At 42.3% G+C, this 15,309-nt stretch overlaps 1 pseudogene; it reads right to left on the bottom strand.

Moving 5' to 3' along the window:
* Positions 1 to 5,189: 5,189 nt before the first annotated feature.
* The window catches only part of LOC116813844 (epididymal secretory protein E3-beta-like), a 29,006-nt pseudogene continuing 18,886 nt past the window's right edge, over positions 5,190 to 15,309 (bottom strand).

Here is a 15,309-nt window from a genome sequence, read left to right as displayed (position 1 = left end):
TGGCGAAAACCCATCTCTACTAAAAAATACAAAACTTAGCAGGGCGTGGTGACGGGCACTTGTAATCCCGGATACTCAGGAGGCTGAAGTGGGAGAATTGCTTGAACCCGGGAGGTGGAGGTTGCAGCAAGCCGAGATGGCGCCACTACACTCCAGCCTGAGTGACAGAGCGAGACTCCTTCTCAAAAAAAAAAAATTAGAACACCAGGATCCTCTACAACTCTCTGAGTTCAATTCCTGTTATTTCATTTCCTTTGTTCTCAAGTCAATGAAGTCATTTTTGGCAGTACTGGCCTCATTACTGCTGTCTTTGTCAACAGGGAAGGGATTACGGATTCACTTTCCACTTGAAGATTGTTGAAACAGAAGTAACACTCCAAAGTATTCCGAGGGTTTTCCGGTTACCACAGTTTCCTGACTGCAGAGAAATCGAGAGAGTGTCTTTGTCACACTCAGTTCCAGCCTGCAGAAGAATCTGCTTCAGTGATGAAAAGTCTGAAGCTTTGTCCTTCCAAGTTATTCTTCCAAGTATATAGGCTTAGCCAAAAGAGCTTGTAGTTCTGTTTTTGTTTTTGTTTGCACCAGAAATATGTTTGTGATTCCAGGACCTGAACTGGAAGATTTTCTTCTTTCGGTACAACCAAACTATCTACCTAACAAACCAAGCAGTAAGTGAACTCCTCCAATAGAATTGTTTGGAAAATTGGCATTTCCTTTTTTTTTTTCTTAAGTATACACACGAGCTTCTCTTCAAGTTCAATAAGGACTTCATCACCCTGTCTTACCCTGGTTGATGATATTGTGCTACTATTACTTGACAAAACCTCTTGAAAAGATGGTGATTCGAGTATCTGGCTTGGAGGAAGTCGAAGATATCCACAGCAGTAGACAATGTGGTTGAGGCTGTTGACAGGGTCTTTGACACCAATGCACGCCGGCCAACATGCAGAGCTGCTTTCCCCTAAAAGGCAGTGTGGGGCCGGGTGCAGGGGCTCACGCCTGTAATCCCAGCACTTTGAAAGGCTGAGGCAGGTGGATCACTTGAGGCCAGGAGTTCGAGACCAGCCTGGCCGACATGGTAAAACTCTGTCTCTAATAAAAATACAAAAAAAAATTAGCCGGGCATGGTGGCACACGCCTGTAATCCCAGCTACTCGGGAGGCTGAGGCAGGAGAATCACTTGAACCTGGGGGGCGGAGGTTGCAGTGAGCCGAGATCACGCCACTATACTCCAGCCTGGGTGACAGAGCTAGGCTTTGTCTCAAAAAATAAATAAATAAAATAAAAATAAAAAAATAAAAGGCAGTATGACTGGATGGGCTGCCACACCTCAAAGGGGTCCCTCCTAGGACCTGAGCCAGAGTTTTCTTTCCATCAGTGTGTACTTGGCAAAGGCTTTTCGCAGTTTTGAAGAAGTTAGTAGTATCTATATTTTCCAAAATGGCCTCACAAAATATCGTTTTTGTTTTCATTTTTGTTTTTATTTAGAGGGCATTGGTCAGTATGCAAATAATGCACAAGACCCAGAAAGTCACAAACAAATGTTTGTAGTTTTGTTCTTTTCCATGCTGCAGAGAAAGAGTATCACTTTCAATTATTCAAAGATCTGCTTTAAAACATAAGAAATATTATACATATAAAGTATAAGAAAGGAATATTACACATTTTGGAGTGGGTGACACCAATGGAAATATTCTACCTCAGCTTCAAGTCCTCAAAGAGACCAATTTCAAGACATGTGCTTTCACCAACATCTCTCCAATCACACAGAGATTGTTTGGCTTGGTAATGGGATAAGACATCTTATAAGATGCGGCCGGGCATGGTGTCTCATGCCTGTAATCCCAGAACTTTGCGAGGCCGAGGCGGGTGGATCACCTGTGGTCAGGAGTTTGAGACTAGTCTGGCCAACATGGCAAAACCTGGTCTCTACTAAAAATACAAAATTAGCGGGGCGTGGTGGTGTGCGCCTGTAATCCCAGCTGCTCAGGAGGCTGAGGCAGGAGAATTGCTTGAACCCCGGAGGTGGGGGTTGCACTGAGCTGAGATCACACCATTGCACTCCAGCCTGAGTGACAAGAGCAAAACTCTTCTCAAAAAAAAAAAAAATCTGATAAGATGCATCCAAATAAGGTTCTTGATTTGGGGATGAATCCATTTGACAAGATTCTAGTCTTCCCCAGACGGGATCCTTCTCATGAATCCACACTGTCTGAGATATATTTCAGGATATGGAGATGTCAGCTGTTTTTTCAGCTTTGTTGGAGTCAGGTTCTCATTGGCACAATCTTCCCTCATTAGAAGCACCGAGAGTTGGTATCCAATTGCATTAGCAATGAAAGATCACGGGGCATGAAAATTTAGTCATAGTGTACTTTCTTTTTTTTTCAATATTTTTAAAATTAAGCTAGACCCAACAAAAGCAAAGGCAGACATTTTTATTCAAAATAATAGAGTATATTTTATTTCATTTTCATCAATGGTAAACTATTTTAGAAATCTTAAAGTATCAACAGTAACAATTGTGTATTATCAAACCACATACTTATCTTTTCATGTGATAAAGACCATTTAAGCAAGCAGAAAGTAAAATTTGAAAATCTATTCCAGCAAACTGCTCAATTCACTAGTTACCTGTGTAATTAAAGAGCTGATTGCAAAAGCTTGGGAGTCTTTGAATAATCTCTAGAAGTTCCCCACAGTAGTGAACTATATAATGAGCTATGATGACAAATTCTATAGGTTTAGAAAGAATTACACATCTTCTAGCATGTTACACTTTCAAGTACATTTATAAACTATTTTATTCTACTCTATTTTATTTTTTGAGACAGAGTCTTGCTCTGCTGCCCAGGCTGGAGTGCGGTGGTGCGATCTCAGCTCACTGCAACCTCCACTTTCCAGGCTCAAGCTATCCTGCCTCAGCCTCCTGAGTATCTGAGACTACAGGTGCGCATCACCATCCCAGCTAATTTTTTTTTTTTTTTTTTTTTTTTGAGACAGAGTCTCACTCTGTCGCCCAGGCTGGAGTGCAGTGGCGCAATCTCGGCTTACTGCAAGCTCCGCCTCCCAGGTTCACCCCATTCTCCTGCCTCAGCCTCCCGAGTAGCTGGGACTACAGGCACCTGCCACCATGCCCGGCTAATTTTATGTATTTTTAGTAGAGATGGATTTCATCGTGTTAGCTAGGATGGTCTCGATCTCCTGACCTTGTGATCCACCCGCCTTGGCCTCCCAAAGTGCTGGGATTACAGGCGTGAGCCACCGCGCCCGGCTCCAGCTAATTTTTTTTAAGGTTTTGTAGAGATGGGGTTTCACCAGATTGCCCAGGCTTATAAACTATTTTATACTGTCAGTATCTTCACAGGTACAGGAGAAGTAGAATATAAAAAATTGAAACTAGAAAATTGTGATGTTCTTTCATTTCCTTCTAGACCTCATATGACTAATTTAGAGGATAAGTGTGACAAGACCACATAGAGTAACAGTCTTGACTTTTCTTACATACACTTGACTACAACACTGTTAACTTTTCACTCATGTTAGCAGCAGTATCTTAGGCATAATCTTGTGTCTTATTCATATTGACTCTGATTTCCTGCAAATAATTATATAACTCTGGAGAGCTAGTCTTGGCCATGTCTTCATCATCAATAAGACACCCTCTCTTTTTTTTTTTTGAGACAGAGTCTCACTCTGTCCCCCAGGCTGGAGCGCAGTGGCATGATCTTGGCTCACTGCAACCTCTGCCTCTCACGTTCAAGCAATTCTCCTGCTTCAGCCTCCCAAGTAGCTGGGATTACAGGCACACGCCACAGTGCCCATCTAATTTTTGTATTTTTAGTAGAGACAGGGTTTCACCATGTTGGTCAGGCTGGTCTTGAACTTCTGACTTCAAGTAATCTGCCCACGTCGGCCTCCTGAAATGCTGGGATTTCAGGCGTGAGCCACTATGCCTGGCAAAAGACTACTTTCAAAGAGTGTCTTGGCCAGCTGTGGTGGCTCATGCTTGTAATCCCAAGACTTTGGGAGACTGAGGTGGGTGGATAGCTTGAGCCCAGGAATTCAAGACCAGCCTGGGCAACATGATAAAACCCGGTCTCTACTGAAAATACAAAAATTAACCACGTGTATTCGTATATACCTGTGGTCCCAACTACTCAGGAGGCTAAGGCAGGACAACCCCTTAAGCCCAGGAGGTCAAGGCTGCAGTGAGCTGAGATCACACCACTGCACTCCAGCCTAGGCAACAGAGCAATACCCTGTCTCAAAAAAAAAAAAAAAAAGTAGTCTTTGAGGAAAGGAAATCAGTTTATCAAAGAGATATCTGCACCGCCCACCCCCATGTTTATTGCAGCATTATCACAATAGCCAAGATATGGAATCTACCTAGAAATATCCATTAACAGATAAATGGATAAAGAAAATGTGGTATATATACACAATGGAATACTATTCAGCCATAAAAAAGAATGAAATTCACGCCTGTAATCCCAGCACTTTGGGAGGCCGAGGTGGGCGGATCACATGGTCAGGAGTTTGAGACCAGCCTGACCAACATGATGAAATCCCGTCTCTACTAAAAATACAAAAATTAGCCAGGCCTGGTGGTGCGTGCCTGTAATCTCAGCTACTCAGGAGGCTGAGGCAGGAGAATTGCTCGAACCCAGGAGGCAGAGGTTGTGGTGAGCAGAGATCCTGCCACTGCACTCCAGCCTGGGTGACAGAACGTGACTCCATCTCAAAAAAAAAAAAAATGAAATTCTGTCATTTGCAACAACATGGATGAGACTGGAGGACACTATGTTAAGTGAAATAAGTCAGGCACAGAAAGATAAATACCATGTGTTCTCACTCATATGTGGGAGCTAAAAAATAAATAAATGAGCCCATAGAAACAGAGAGCAGAACTGTTGTTATTAGAGGATGGGAAGGGTAAAGGAGAAGGTAAGGTAGGTAGAGATTGGTTAACAAGTACAAAATTCCAGATAGAGAAAAGGAATAAAGTTCTAGTGATCTATAGCACTGTAGGATGAGTATGGTTAACAATAATTTATTTTATTTATTCACTTTAGCTGTCATTAGTTTATTATAAAAGACAGACATGGAAACTACTTACATGATGAAAGGTTTCAGAACTTCATTGGAATGGGCAGCTTCATGTTGATGCATTTCAAGAGTGATTTATTTCAGTCTACATATTTTCCAAGAATGTCACCATCTCTAAATAAGAAATACTTCTTGGCAGGGCCCAGCATGATGGCTGATACCTGTAATCCCAGCACTTTGGGAAGCCAAGGGGGTGGCTTGAGTCCAGGAGTTCAAGACCAGCCTGGGCAACATGGTGAAACCCCATGTCTACAAAAAATACACAAATTTGCTGGGTGTGGTGGCGTGCACCTGTAGTTCCAGGTATTCGAGAGGCTGAGGTGGGAGGATTGCTTGAGCCTGGGAGGTTGAGGGCTGCAGTGAGCTGTGACTGTGCCACTGCACTCCTTCCTGCCTGGGTGATACAGTGAGACCCTGTCAAATGGAAGGAAGGGAGGAAGGAAGGAAGGAAGGAAGGAAGGAAGGAAGGAGAGAAGAGATGAGAAGAGAAGAGAAAAGAAAAGAAAAAGGAAAAGAAAAGAAAGAGGGAAAGAGGAAGGAAGGAAGGAAGGAAGGAAGGAAGGAAGGAAGGGAGGGAGGGAGGGAGGGAGGGAAGGAAAAAAAATAATCCTTGTCATCTAGAACTACTTTGGTGCCTTCATGTTGTGGGAAAACTTTATCTTCAACTTTCACACTAACTGGTTGAATTTCTTCACCCTTTCCTTTAGAGCCTGATCCAACAGCTTTCCTTGAGATTTTTCTGGAAGCATAATGCCCCCTTTGGTTACAGCTTCAGTGACACTTCTTTCAACCAATACTTTGTCAAAGAGTGGAAGGAACTTTCTAAGTGCTCCCACTGCCACCGATAGTACTCTGCTCTCACATTGCCCTGCAAGTAGAGACCTCCAATAATTTAAATTAAAAAAAATTTATTTTATTTTATTTTATTTTATTTTATTTTATTTGAGACAGGGTCTCGTTCTGTCACCTAGGCGGGAGTGCAGTGGCGCGATCATGGCTCATTGCAGCACAAACCTCCTGGGCTCAAGTGATCTTCTTGGCTCAGCCTCCTGAGTGCTGGGACTACAGGCACTCACAGATATGCCCAGCTAATTTTTTTTTTTTTTTTGTATTTTTTGTAAAGACAGGGTTTTGCCATGTCGTCCAGGCTGGTCTCAAACTCCTGAGCTCAAGCCATACACCGGCCTCAGCCTCCCAAAATACTGGGATTACAGGCATGAACTACCACACCCGCCAATTTTTTTTTCTTTAAAGGGAGACGGTCTGTGTTGCCCAGCAACTCTTGGGCTGAAGCTAGTCTTCTGCCTCAGTGTCCCGAGTAGCTGGAACTATGGCACGCACCACCACGTCCGGCTGGTTAACAATAATTTCGTGTATATGTTCAAAGAGCTAGAAGAGAAGATTTTGAATATTCCCAGCACAAAGAAATGATAAATATTTGAGGTGATCTACATGCTAATTACCCTGATTTGATTGTTACACATTATATACATGTATTGTAATATCACTCTGAACCCATAAATTTGTACAGTTATTATGTATCAACTAAAAGGAAAAGGAAATAATGAAGGATGCTAAATGCTTGCCCAACCTATCTTGTAGCGTTGATGTCAGTATCGATTAGATTACATAATAAGAAAACATCTTGTAACCTCTTAAAAAAAAGTAGTCTTTGATATTTTCTGTGGTCATCTTGCATAAACCAATAGTTTTTTCTTTGTACTATCAGTCTTATAATACAGTATTGAATAAGTTGAGGAAAATAATCTTATTTATGATGTCCTGCAACTATCCTGTTTTTATCATTTCAATGATTGTGAGTTTCTATATTTATAGAAATCAATTCATGGACACCAAAAAATGATTTTTATTATCAGATGAAATAAACTCTTAAAAGCAAGTGCTGGCTGGCCACGGTGGCTCACACTTGTAATCCCAGCACTTTGGGAGGCTAAGGTGGGTGGATCACTTGAGCCCAGGAGTTCCAGACCAGCCTGGGCAACATAGTGAAAACCTGTCTCTACAAAAAAATATTTAAAAATTAGCCAGGTGGGGTGGTGTGCACCTGTAGTCCCAGCTACTCAAGAGGCTAAAGAGGGAGGATCTCTTGAGCCCTGGAGGTTGAGGGTGTAGTGAGCTAAGATTGTGCCACTGCACTCTAGCCTGGGCAAAAGAGAAAGAGAGACCCTGTTTAACAACAACAACAAAAAAAGTGCTGTTTTCCAAGAAAAATGAAATATTTTCACCTAAGAATGTCTTACTCTTTTCAACTTGTCTAGAATGAGTGAAGGTAATCTATTAGCAGTAGTTTTACCACAAATATCAGGCCGGGCATGGTGACTCATGCCTGTAATCCCAGCACTTTGAAAGGCCGAGGCGGGTGGATCACGAGGTCAAGAGATTGAGACCAACCTGGCCAACATGGTGAAACCCTGTCTCTACTAAAAATACAAAAATTAGCTAGGCATACTGGCGCTCGCCTGTAGTCCCAGCTACTCGGGAGGCTGAGGCAGGAGAATCACTTGAACCCGAGAGGCAGAGGTTGCAGTGAGCCGAGATCGTGCCACTCTACTCCAGCCTGGCAACAGAGCAAGACTCCGTCTCAATAAATAAATAAATAAATGTGTACTCTCAAGTTGCAATGTTTTAAAATAAACTTCAATTGTTTCACGCTTTCTGAAAATTTTCAGTGCTTCCTAAAAATTGTCAAAGAAATTTTCCATCAGAAGTTCTTCATGACTGATTTTTTTTTAAGTGGGAGAGAACAATAAGTAACAGAATATTGCATTCTTTGAAGTCCATATCCCACCAAAATTGTATCCTTAAAGCTTTGCAATTTACCTAAGATGCTTTGTAATTTGCAGCAAGTTTGCATTGATACTGCCTATCACATAATTTTATGAACTTCAAGCTTTTTTTTTTTTTTTTGAGTCGGAGTCTCGCTCTGTCGCCCAGGCTGGAGTGCAGTGGCGCGATCTCGGCTCACTGCAAGCTCCGCCTCCCGGGTTCACGCCATTCTCCTGCCTCAGTGGCTGGGACTACAGGCGCCCGCCACCACGCCCGGCTAATTTTTTGTATTTTTAGTAGAGACGGGATTTCATCATGTTAGCCAGGATGGTCTCGATCTCCTGACCTCGTGATCTGCCCACCTCGGCCTCCCAAAGTGCTGGGATTACAGGCGTCAGCCACCACGCCCAGTCGAACTTCAAGCTTTCTATAGCTTCCCAAGTGGAAGCTGAATCATTCTCATGGAAGTTGAATCATTATCTGGCCAATAGATGAAATGTGATTAATCTATTATTAGCCAGGTGTGGGGGCGGATGCTTGTAATCCCAGCTACTTGTGAGGCTGAGGCAGGAGAATCACTTGAACCCAGGAGGCGGAGGTTGCAGTGTGCCAAGATCGCACCAGCCTGGGCAACAGAGACTCTGTCTGAAAGAAAAAAAAATGGCTCCCTTGGCTTTCTTTTAATTTATTTTTAATGCTATTTTATTTTATTTTATTTTTTTGAGATGGAGTCTCACTCAGTCGCCCAGGCTGGAGTGCAGTGGCATGATCTCGGCTCACTGCAAGCTCCGCCTCCCGGGTTCAAGCAATTCTCCTGCCTCAGCCTCCCGAGTAGCTGGGACTACAGGTGCCCGCCACCACGCCTGGCTAATTTTTTGTATTTTTTAGTAGAGACGGGGTTTCACCATCGTAGCCAGGATAGTCTCGATCTCCCGACCTCGTGATCCACCTGCCTCAGCCTCCCAAAGTGCTGGGATTACAGGCGTGAGCCACCGCGCCCAGCCACTTAACTTCTCATGATTGCCTGGTATGTATCTGTTTTTGTCTTTCTATTTCTAACTTCTCTTTCTGTTTTAAATGCGTCTTTTATATAAACATCTTTCTTTGAATTCAACGTAGGGATCTCTGTTTTTAATTAGTAACTGTGATGATTAATTTTATGTGCCAGTCGACTTGGACACAGGGTGTTTAGATATTTGATCAAACATCATTCTGGGTGTATCTGTGAGGATGTTTCTGGTTGAGATTTACATTTGAATTGGTAGACTGGGTAAAGCCAATTACCCTCCCCAGTATGGGTGAGTCTCATGCAATCAGTTGATGGCCTAAATAGAACAAAAAGTCTGAGTAAGAGGAATCCCTGCCATCTGATTGCCTTATCAAGGGCGTCATGGGTCTGGCTTATGCAGGAAAGACAGCTCATAATTGCAACCTATTGATCCATGCTAAAAGAAAAGATTTCGCTCTACATTTAAAGACTGGTGTTTATATGTTATACATGCTTTTATGTTTTGAGTTAAAATAAAATGTATCTGGTATATCTATGTGTCTTTTATTTTTTATTTTCCCAAAAACTCCATGCTGTAAGCAAGTCTTTTGATTAACAGGCAAACTATCCATCTTAATTGCCTCTGGAAAGAGGGCTTTTCCCGTAAAATAGTGAATCATCAAATGCTTTTCAAAAGCTCTAAACCCCTGTTGTCCCAGGCTTGCGCAGTGGGGTCTTTCATTTTGTGCACTCAGTGGAAAGGTGCCTATCGTGGTGGGGGAGCTTTCCTTACCGTGCTGACCTGTAGCTCTCCAGCTACAGCTCTCTATGTTATACCTGTGAGGAGGTTGCCACAAATTTTTTTTTTTTTTTTGAGGCAGAGTCTTGCTCTGTCACCCAGGCTGGAGTACACTGGTACGATTTCAGCTCACTGCAAACTCCGCCTCCCAGGTTCAAGTAATTCTCCTGCCTCAGCCTCCCGAGTAGTTGGGATTAGAGGCATGCACCACCACACCCGACTAATTTTTGTATTTTTAGTGGAGAGAGGGTTTCACCATGTTAGCCAGGCTGGTCTTGAACTCCTGACCTCAGGTGATCTACCCGCCTCGGCCTCCCAAAGTGCTGGGATTACAGGTGTGAGCCACCATGACCCGGTGGTTGCCATGAATTTTCACAGAAATTTTTCGTTTCCAGGTGGGGTAGGATCTGAAACAGTCTCCCCACTGCATATAAGTCCCTGAATCACTGAGCTGATATATTCCTGTCTACAGCATCTCAGGTTGTTACTGTTTCAGGGGCTGGAAACTGAAATGCTTTAGGGGCAAGGCCAGGCGCAGTGGCTCATGCCTGTAATCCCAGCACTTTGGGAGGCCAAGGTGGGCGAATCACGAGGTCAGGAGATCGAGACCATCCTGGCTAACACGATGAAACCCCGTCTCTACTAAAAAATACAAAAAAAGTTAGCCGGGCACGGTGGTGGGCACCTGTAGTCCCAGCTACTCAGGAGGCTGAGGCAAGAGAATGGCGGGAACCCGGGAGGCAGAGCTTGCAGTGAGCCGAGATCGCGCCACTGCACTCCAGGCTGGGCGACACAGCGAGACTCTGTCTCAAAACAAAACAAAAAAATGCTTTAGGGGCAAAGCAGGTAACCTGCATGAGAAAAGCAGGAGAAAGGGCCTGGGCGCAGTGGCTCACGCCTGTAATCCCAGGACTTCGGAAGGCCGAGGCGGGCAGATCACCTGAGGTCAGGAGTTCGAGACCAGCCTGGCCAACACGGTCAAACCTTGTCTTACTAAAAATGCAAAATTCAGCCAGGTGTGGTGGTGGGCGCCTGTAATCCCAGCTACTGGGGAGGCTGAGGCAGGAGACCTGCTTAAGCCTGGGAGGCAGAGGTTGCAGTGAGCCAAGATTGCACCACTGCACTCCAGCCTCGGCAACAGAGAGAGACTCTGTCTCAAAAAAGGGAAAAGAAAAAGGGAAGTTGAAGAAGACAGACTGAAAAATAAAGAAGAGCAAAATAAAAATTTTGAGAGGCAGTACAAAAACGGCCTTTGAAATTTTTAGTGACTGACTCAGAAAATGTAGTTTTCTAGATTATGGGTACACAGTCTGTTTCAAAGTAAGTTCAATGATATTCAATTACTTTTTTTTTTTTTTCAGATGGAGTCTTGCTGTGTTACCCAGGCTGGAGCACAGTGCCATAATCTTGGTTCACTGCAACCTTTGCCTCCCAGGTTCAAGCGATTCTCCTGCCTCAACCTCCTGAGTAGCTGAGATTACAGGTGCCCACCACCGTGCCCAGATAATTTTTTTTAGTAGAGATGGGGTTTCACCATGTTGGCCAGGCAGATCTCGAACTCGTGACTTCAAGTGATCCTCGTGCCTTGGCCTCCCAAACTGCCAGGATTACAGGTGTGAACCACCATGCCCGGCCCCCGATGACTTTTTAAATACTGTCTTATACTCTGCAGATGTCATGAAAATTTTCCACGTGCTTTTGAGAAATTCTTCTTGAGAGATTCTTCTCTGCTCGTCAGTGGGGAATTAATTTTGAGTGACTTCCAAATCCCTTTGAGAAAAAAACTGTGTATATTGTTTTCCACCACTCAATTGCATTAGAGCATTAGTGTGAAGATTTTCGGCAGAGCAAAAATCGAGTGTATTATGCTTATTTAAGTATTAAAAGTTTTAGAGCAAGGTTCCATTTTGTCTACAAAGTCTGCCAAACTCTGGCTAAAACAAAGCAAATAGGCCAGCAGTATAAAATTAGTTTAATCAGTTACATGCCTTTTTAAATGAAACCTATTAGAAGTAGATAATTGTGTAAGAAAATTAGAGTTGTAGTAATAAAAAATTAAAAACTAACCAAAATGCATCAGAACCAAACACCCAGAAAGAGCTCTGCTTTATGGTTCAAGCAAACAATAACCAAAAGGTATAAAAGTTAATTCTCTGATTATGTATACTTTGGGGAGTTATTGAAGTTGCTGAAGATTAAGAATATTCAAACAGTTATAATTTCGGAGCCTGTCTTGTGATGTTACCTTGTTTGAAGCAGGACGTGATTAGGAGGTGGGTTGTCACTAATAGGAAACAGGCAGCAGCATCTAGAAATAAAATATAGAATAACTGCAAATTAGTTACAACTTGTATAATTCATGGGTTAATTATTAATATTAAAGGTTAAAATATTTGATATTGTAACCTTAAGTAACTAGATAAAATGAAATGTAACACATAGTAGGGGACTTTAGTTTTTGACATTTTATAACTTATGTGTACTTAAATAAGACTGTTTTGCCATAAATATTGAGTTTTTGAGTGATTATTTTAGGCAATAATTCAGGATAGGAAATACAAGATTAGTGTCAAAGTCATCTGCCTACAAGGGCCAGGTACAGGACACAGTAAATGAGGGTGGTCTGGTATGAGAGCACAGAGACAGGAACCAACTGGGAGTGTAAATTCCATTAAGGGACAGCTTTGACAGATGGGAATGTGGGTGACATGATCTCCAAAAATTTTAAGTGATTTTGGATATAGGGATTTTTGTGTGGCATCTCCTGATTTTTAATTTAGCAAAATTCAATTTAAAACAAAAACCTACCAGGCGCGGTGGCTCACGCCTGTAATCCCAACACTTTTGGAGGCTGAGGAGAATGGATCACTTGAGGTCAGGAATTCGAGACCAGCCTGGTCAACATGGTGAAACCCAATCTCTACTAAAAATATAAAAAATTGACCAGGCATGGTGGTGCGCGCCTGTAATCCCAGCTACTTGCGAGGCTGAGGCAGGAGAATCACTTGAACCCAGAAGGCAGAGGTTGCAGTTAGCCGACATAGCACCATTGCACTCCAGCCTGGGCGACAGAGTGAGACTCTGTCTCAAAAAAACAAAATAAAAACGAAACAAAACCTGGCAGTTAGCACTTGTGGAGTTAAATAAAATTAGTCAGCTGGGCATGGTGGCTCACACCTGTAATCCCAGCACTTTGGAAGGCCGAGGCAGGAGGATCATGAAGTCAGGAGTTCGAGACCAGCCTGGCCAATATGATGAAACCCTGTCTCTACTAAAAAATACAAAAATTAGCTGGGTGTGGTGGCAGGCTCCTATAATCCCAGCTACTCAGGATACTGAGGCAGAAGAATCTCTTGAACCCGGGAGGTGGAGGTTGCAGTGAGCTGAGATTGTGCCACTGCATTCCAGCCTGGGCAACAGAGCACAACTCTGTCTCAAAATAAATAAATATTAAATTAAACAAACAAACAAACACACAAACAAAAACCCTGTGAATCCAGCAAAATCTATACTGCCTAGATTCAGCTTGCCAACCATCTCTAGATTACCAGAAGAAGGATGACATTTATATTAATTAAATGCCAGGTTATATACATAAAATAAGTTTATTTGTATTTCAAGTAACTCAGTGCACTAGGTACAGTCATCTCTATTTAAGTTAGGATAGCATTGATAATCACTTCTGTAGGTAGCAAAATGTCTCATAAGAAAACTAAACAAATCAAGTGATAAATGGACCACAAACGACCTAGCATAGAACTGTTGTTTATAATAGGCGGAAAAATCAGTATGAAACTGGAATACTGTATTTAAGAGAACACACACTAAGAGAAGACTGCATGAACAATGTAATGTTTTTATTTACTTTTTTTTTTACATTATTTTTATTTTCCTTGTGCGATTAGGACGTGGAAAGGCTCTCTGCCTTTGTGAACTTGATTTCCAGTTCAAAACCCTCAGATTTTACTGAGATGGCTAAACTCTTCCTCTGAATTATGACCCTTTGTTTTTCTGCTTTTCTACTCACAATGGAGGTTGGGAGGCACCTCCTGGGACAAGGTGGAGTTACTGCAGGAATTTCCTCTCTCACTGCATTTGAATGCAAAGTTCCACAGGAGGTAGTTTTCAGGACATATTGCTGAGTTGGTGTAACACTTAAAATATAGTAGAGATGCTCTAACCATATAATTACATTAAGAAGGTGAATTATTCTTTAGATTTTCTGAATTTCTAGAATGTTCTACATTTGATATATATTATTTTAAAATCAGAATTAAATGCTACTTTTGAAGTGTAATAGAAAAAAAATAGTAGATAGCACATACATTTCAAACGCTAATTGAATGGACTGCAAACAGCTTGGAGAAACAGCTTTCCAGGACAACCTTAGCCACTAAGTGTTCATCCATCCCATGCTTAACTCCTGTGCTCAGGCATTTCTGTCCCTACGCAGGCTTCTTGACTTTCCTGGAATTCCATTGACTGGTCTCTTGGAAGACCCATTCTGGATTCATTGTCATTTAAGAATAAGTTTCCCCTCTTCACAGCCTGGACTCCTCCACGTGCATGGACCAGTCTGGGTGTGGAAAATTCCTTCCAAACTATCCTGGTAAAATTCTTCTTCTCCTCTCTGTAACCACCATCCATTTTCCTCTCTTCTGGTTTAGAAGCCATTCACTGAATTTCTATTACTTTTGTGGTTACCCTTAAATTTTTAAGTAAGCACATGTAACTTGACGATTTCTAAGTTAATCATCATTGCCATAGCTTTCCTCTTCTCTGAAACCATACTAGACTGTAGAGAGACTTCACTTGGATTATTCCCCCTCACTTCCATATTGTTCCATAGTTTACTCTCGCTTTTTATTGTTATGTTGTTTTTATTGTTCTTTTCTATAATTAACACTTGTTGAATTTGCCCAGGTGTTTCCTGATTTCTTTGTTCATCATTGTTTCTTGAGTGTTGCTCTCTCCTGAGTTCAGTGTCCTTCTGAATATACCTCTGTGAGTAGTCCCTACAGTGAGGCTCTCTTGATGGTGAGCTCTCTCATATGCTTGAAATGTCTATACTTCACTGTTTCTCCACCATGATAGGTAAACTAGGATGGCAGTTATTTTTTCTCAGCACTTTGAAGATATTATTCCATTAGCTTTTGGGTTTTATTGTTGCTTTTCTTGTCAGCCTTTGTAGGTAAATTGTTCTCTAGCTCATACTTTTTGGTGTTTTGAAATTTTCTACAATATGTCAAGGTGTAGAGTTAATTTTATTTATTATGGGCCAGGTGCAGTGGCTCACGCCTGTAATCCAACACTTTGGGAGGCCGAAGCAGGCGGATTACTTGAGGTCAGGAGTTCGAGACCGGCCTGGCCAACATGGTGAAACCCCGTCTCTACTAAATATAAAAAATTAGACAGGCATGGTGGCGGGCACCTGTAATCCCAGCTACTTGGGATTCCGAGGCAGGAGAATCGCTTGAGCTCGGGAGGCGGAGGTTGCAGTGAGTCGAGATCGCACCACTGCACTCCAGCCTGGGCGACAGAGTGAGACTCCATCTCAAAAAAAAAAAAAAAAAAGTATTCTGCTTGGAACTTAGTGTGAATACTAAACTTCTATTGTAATTTCATC

Source organism: Hylobates moloch, unplaced genomic scaffold, assembly GCF_009828535.3.
Source record: "Hylobates moloch isolate HMO894 unplaced genomic scaffold, HMol_V3 SCAFFOLD_9, whole genome shotgun sequence".
NCBI lineage: Eukaryota > Metazoa > Chordata > Mammalia > Primates > Hylobatidae > Hylobates > Hylobates moloch.
Note: the sequence above shows the minus strand (reverse complement) of the source record. Positions and strands in the feature narration are given on the sequence as shown.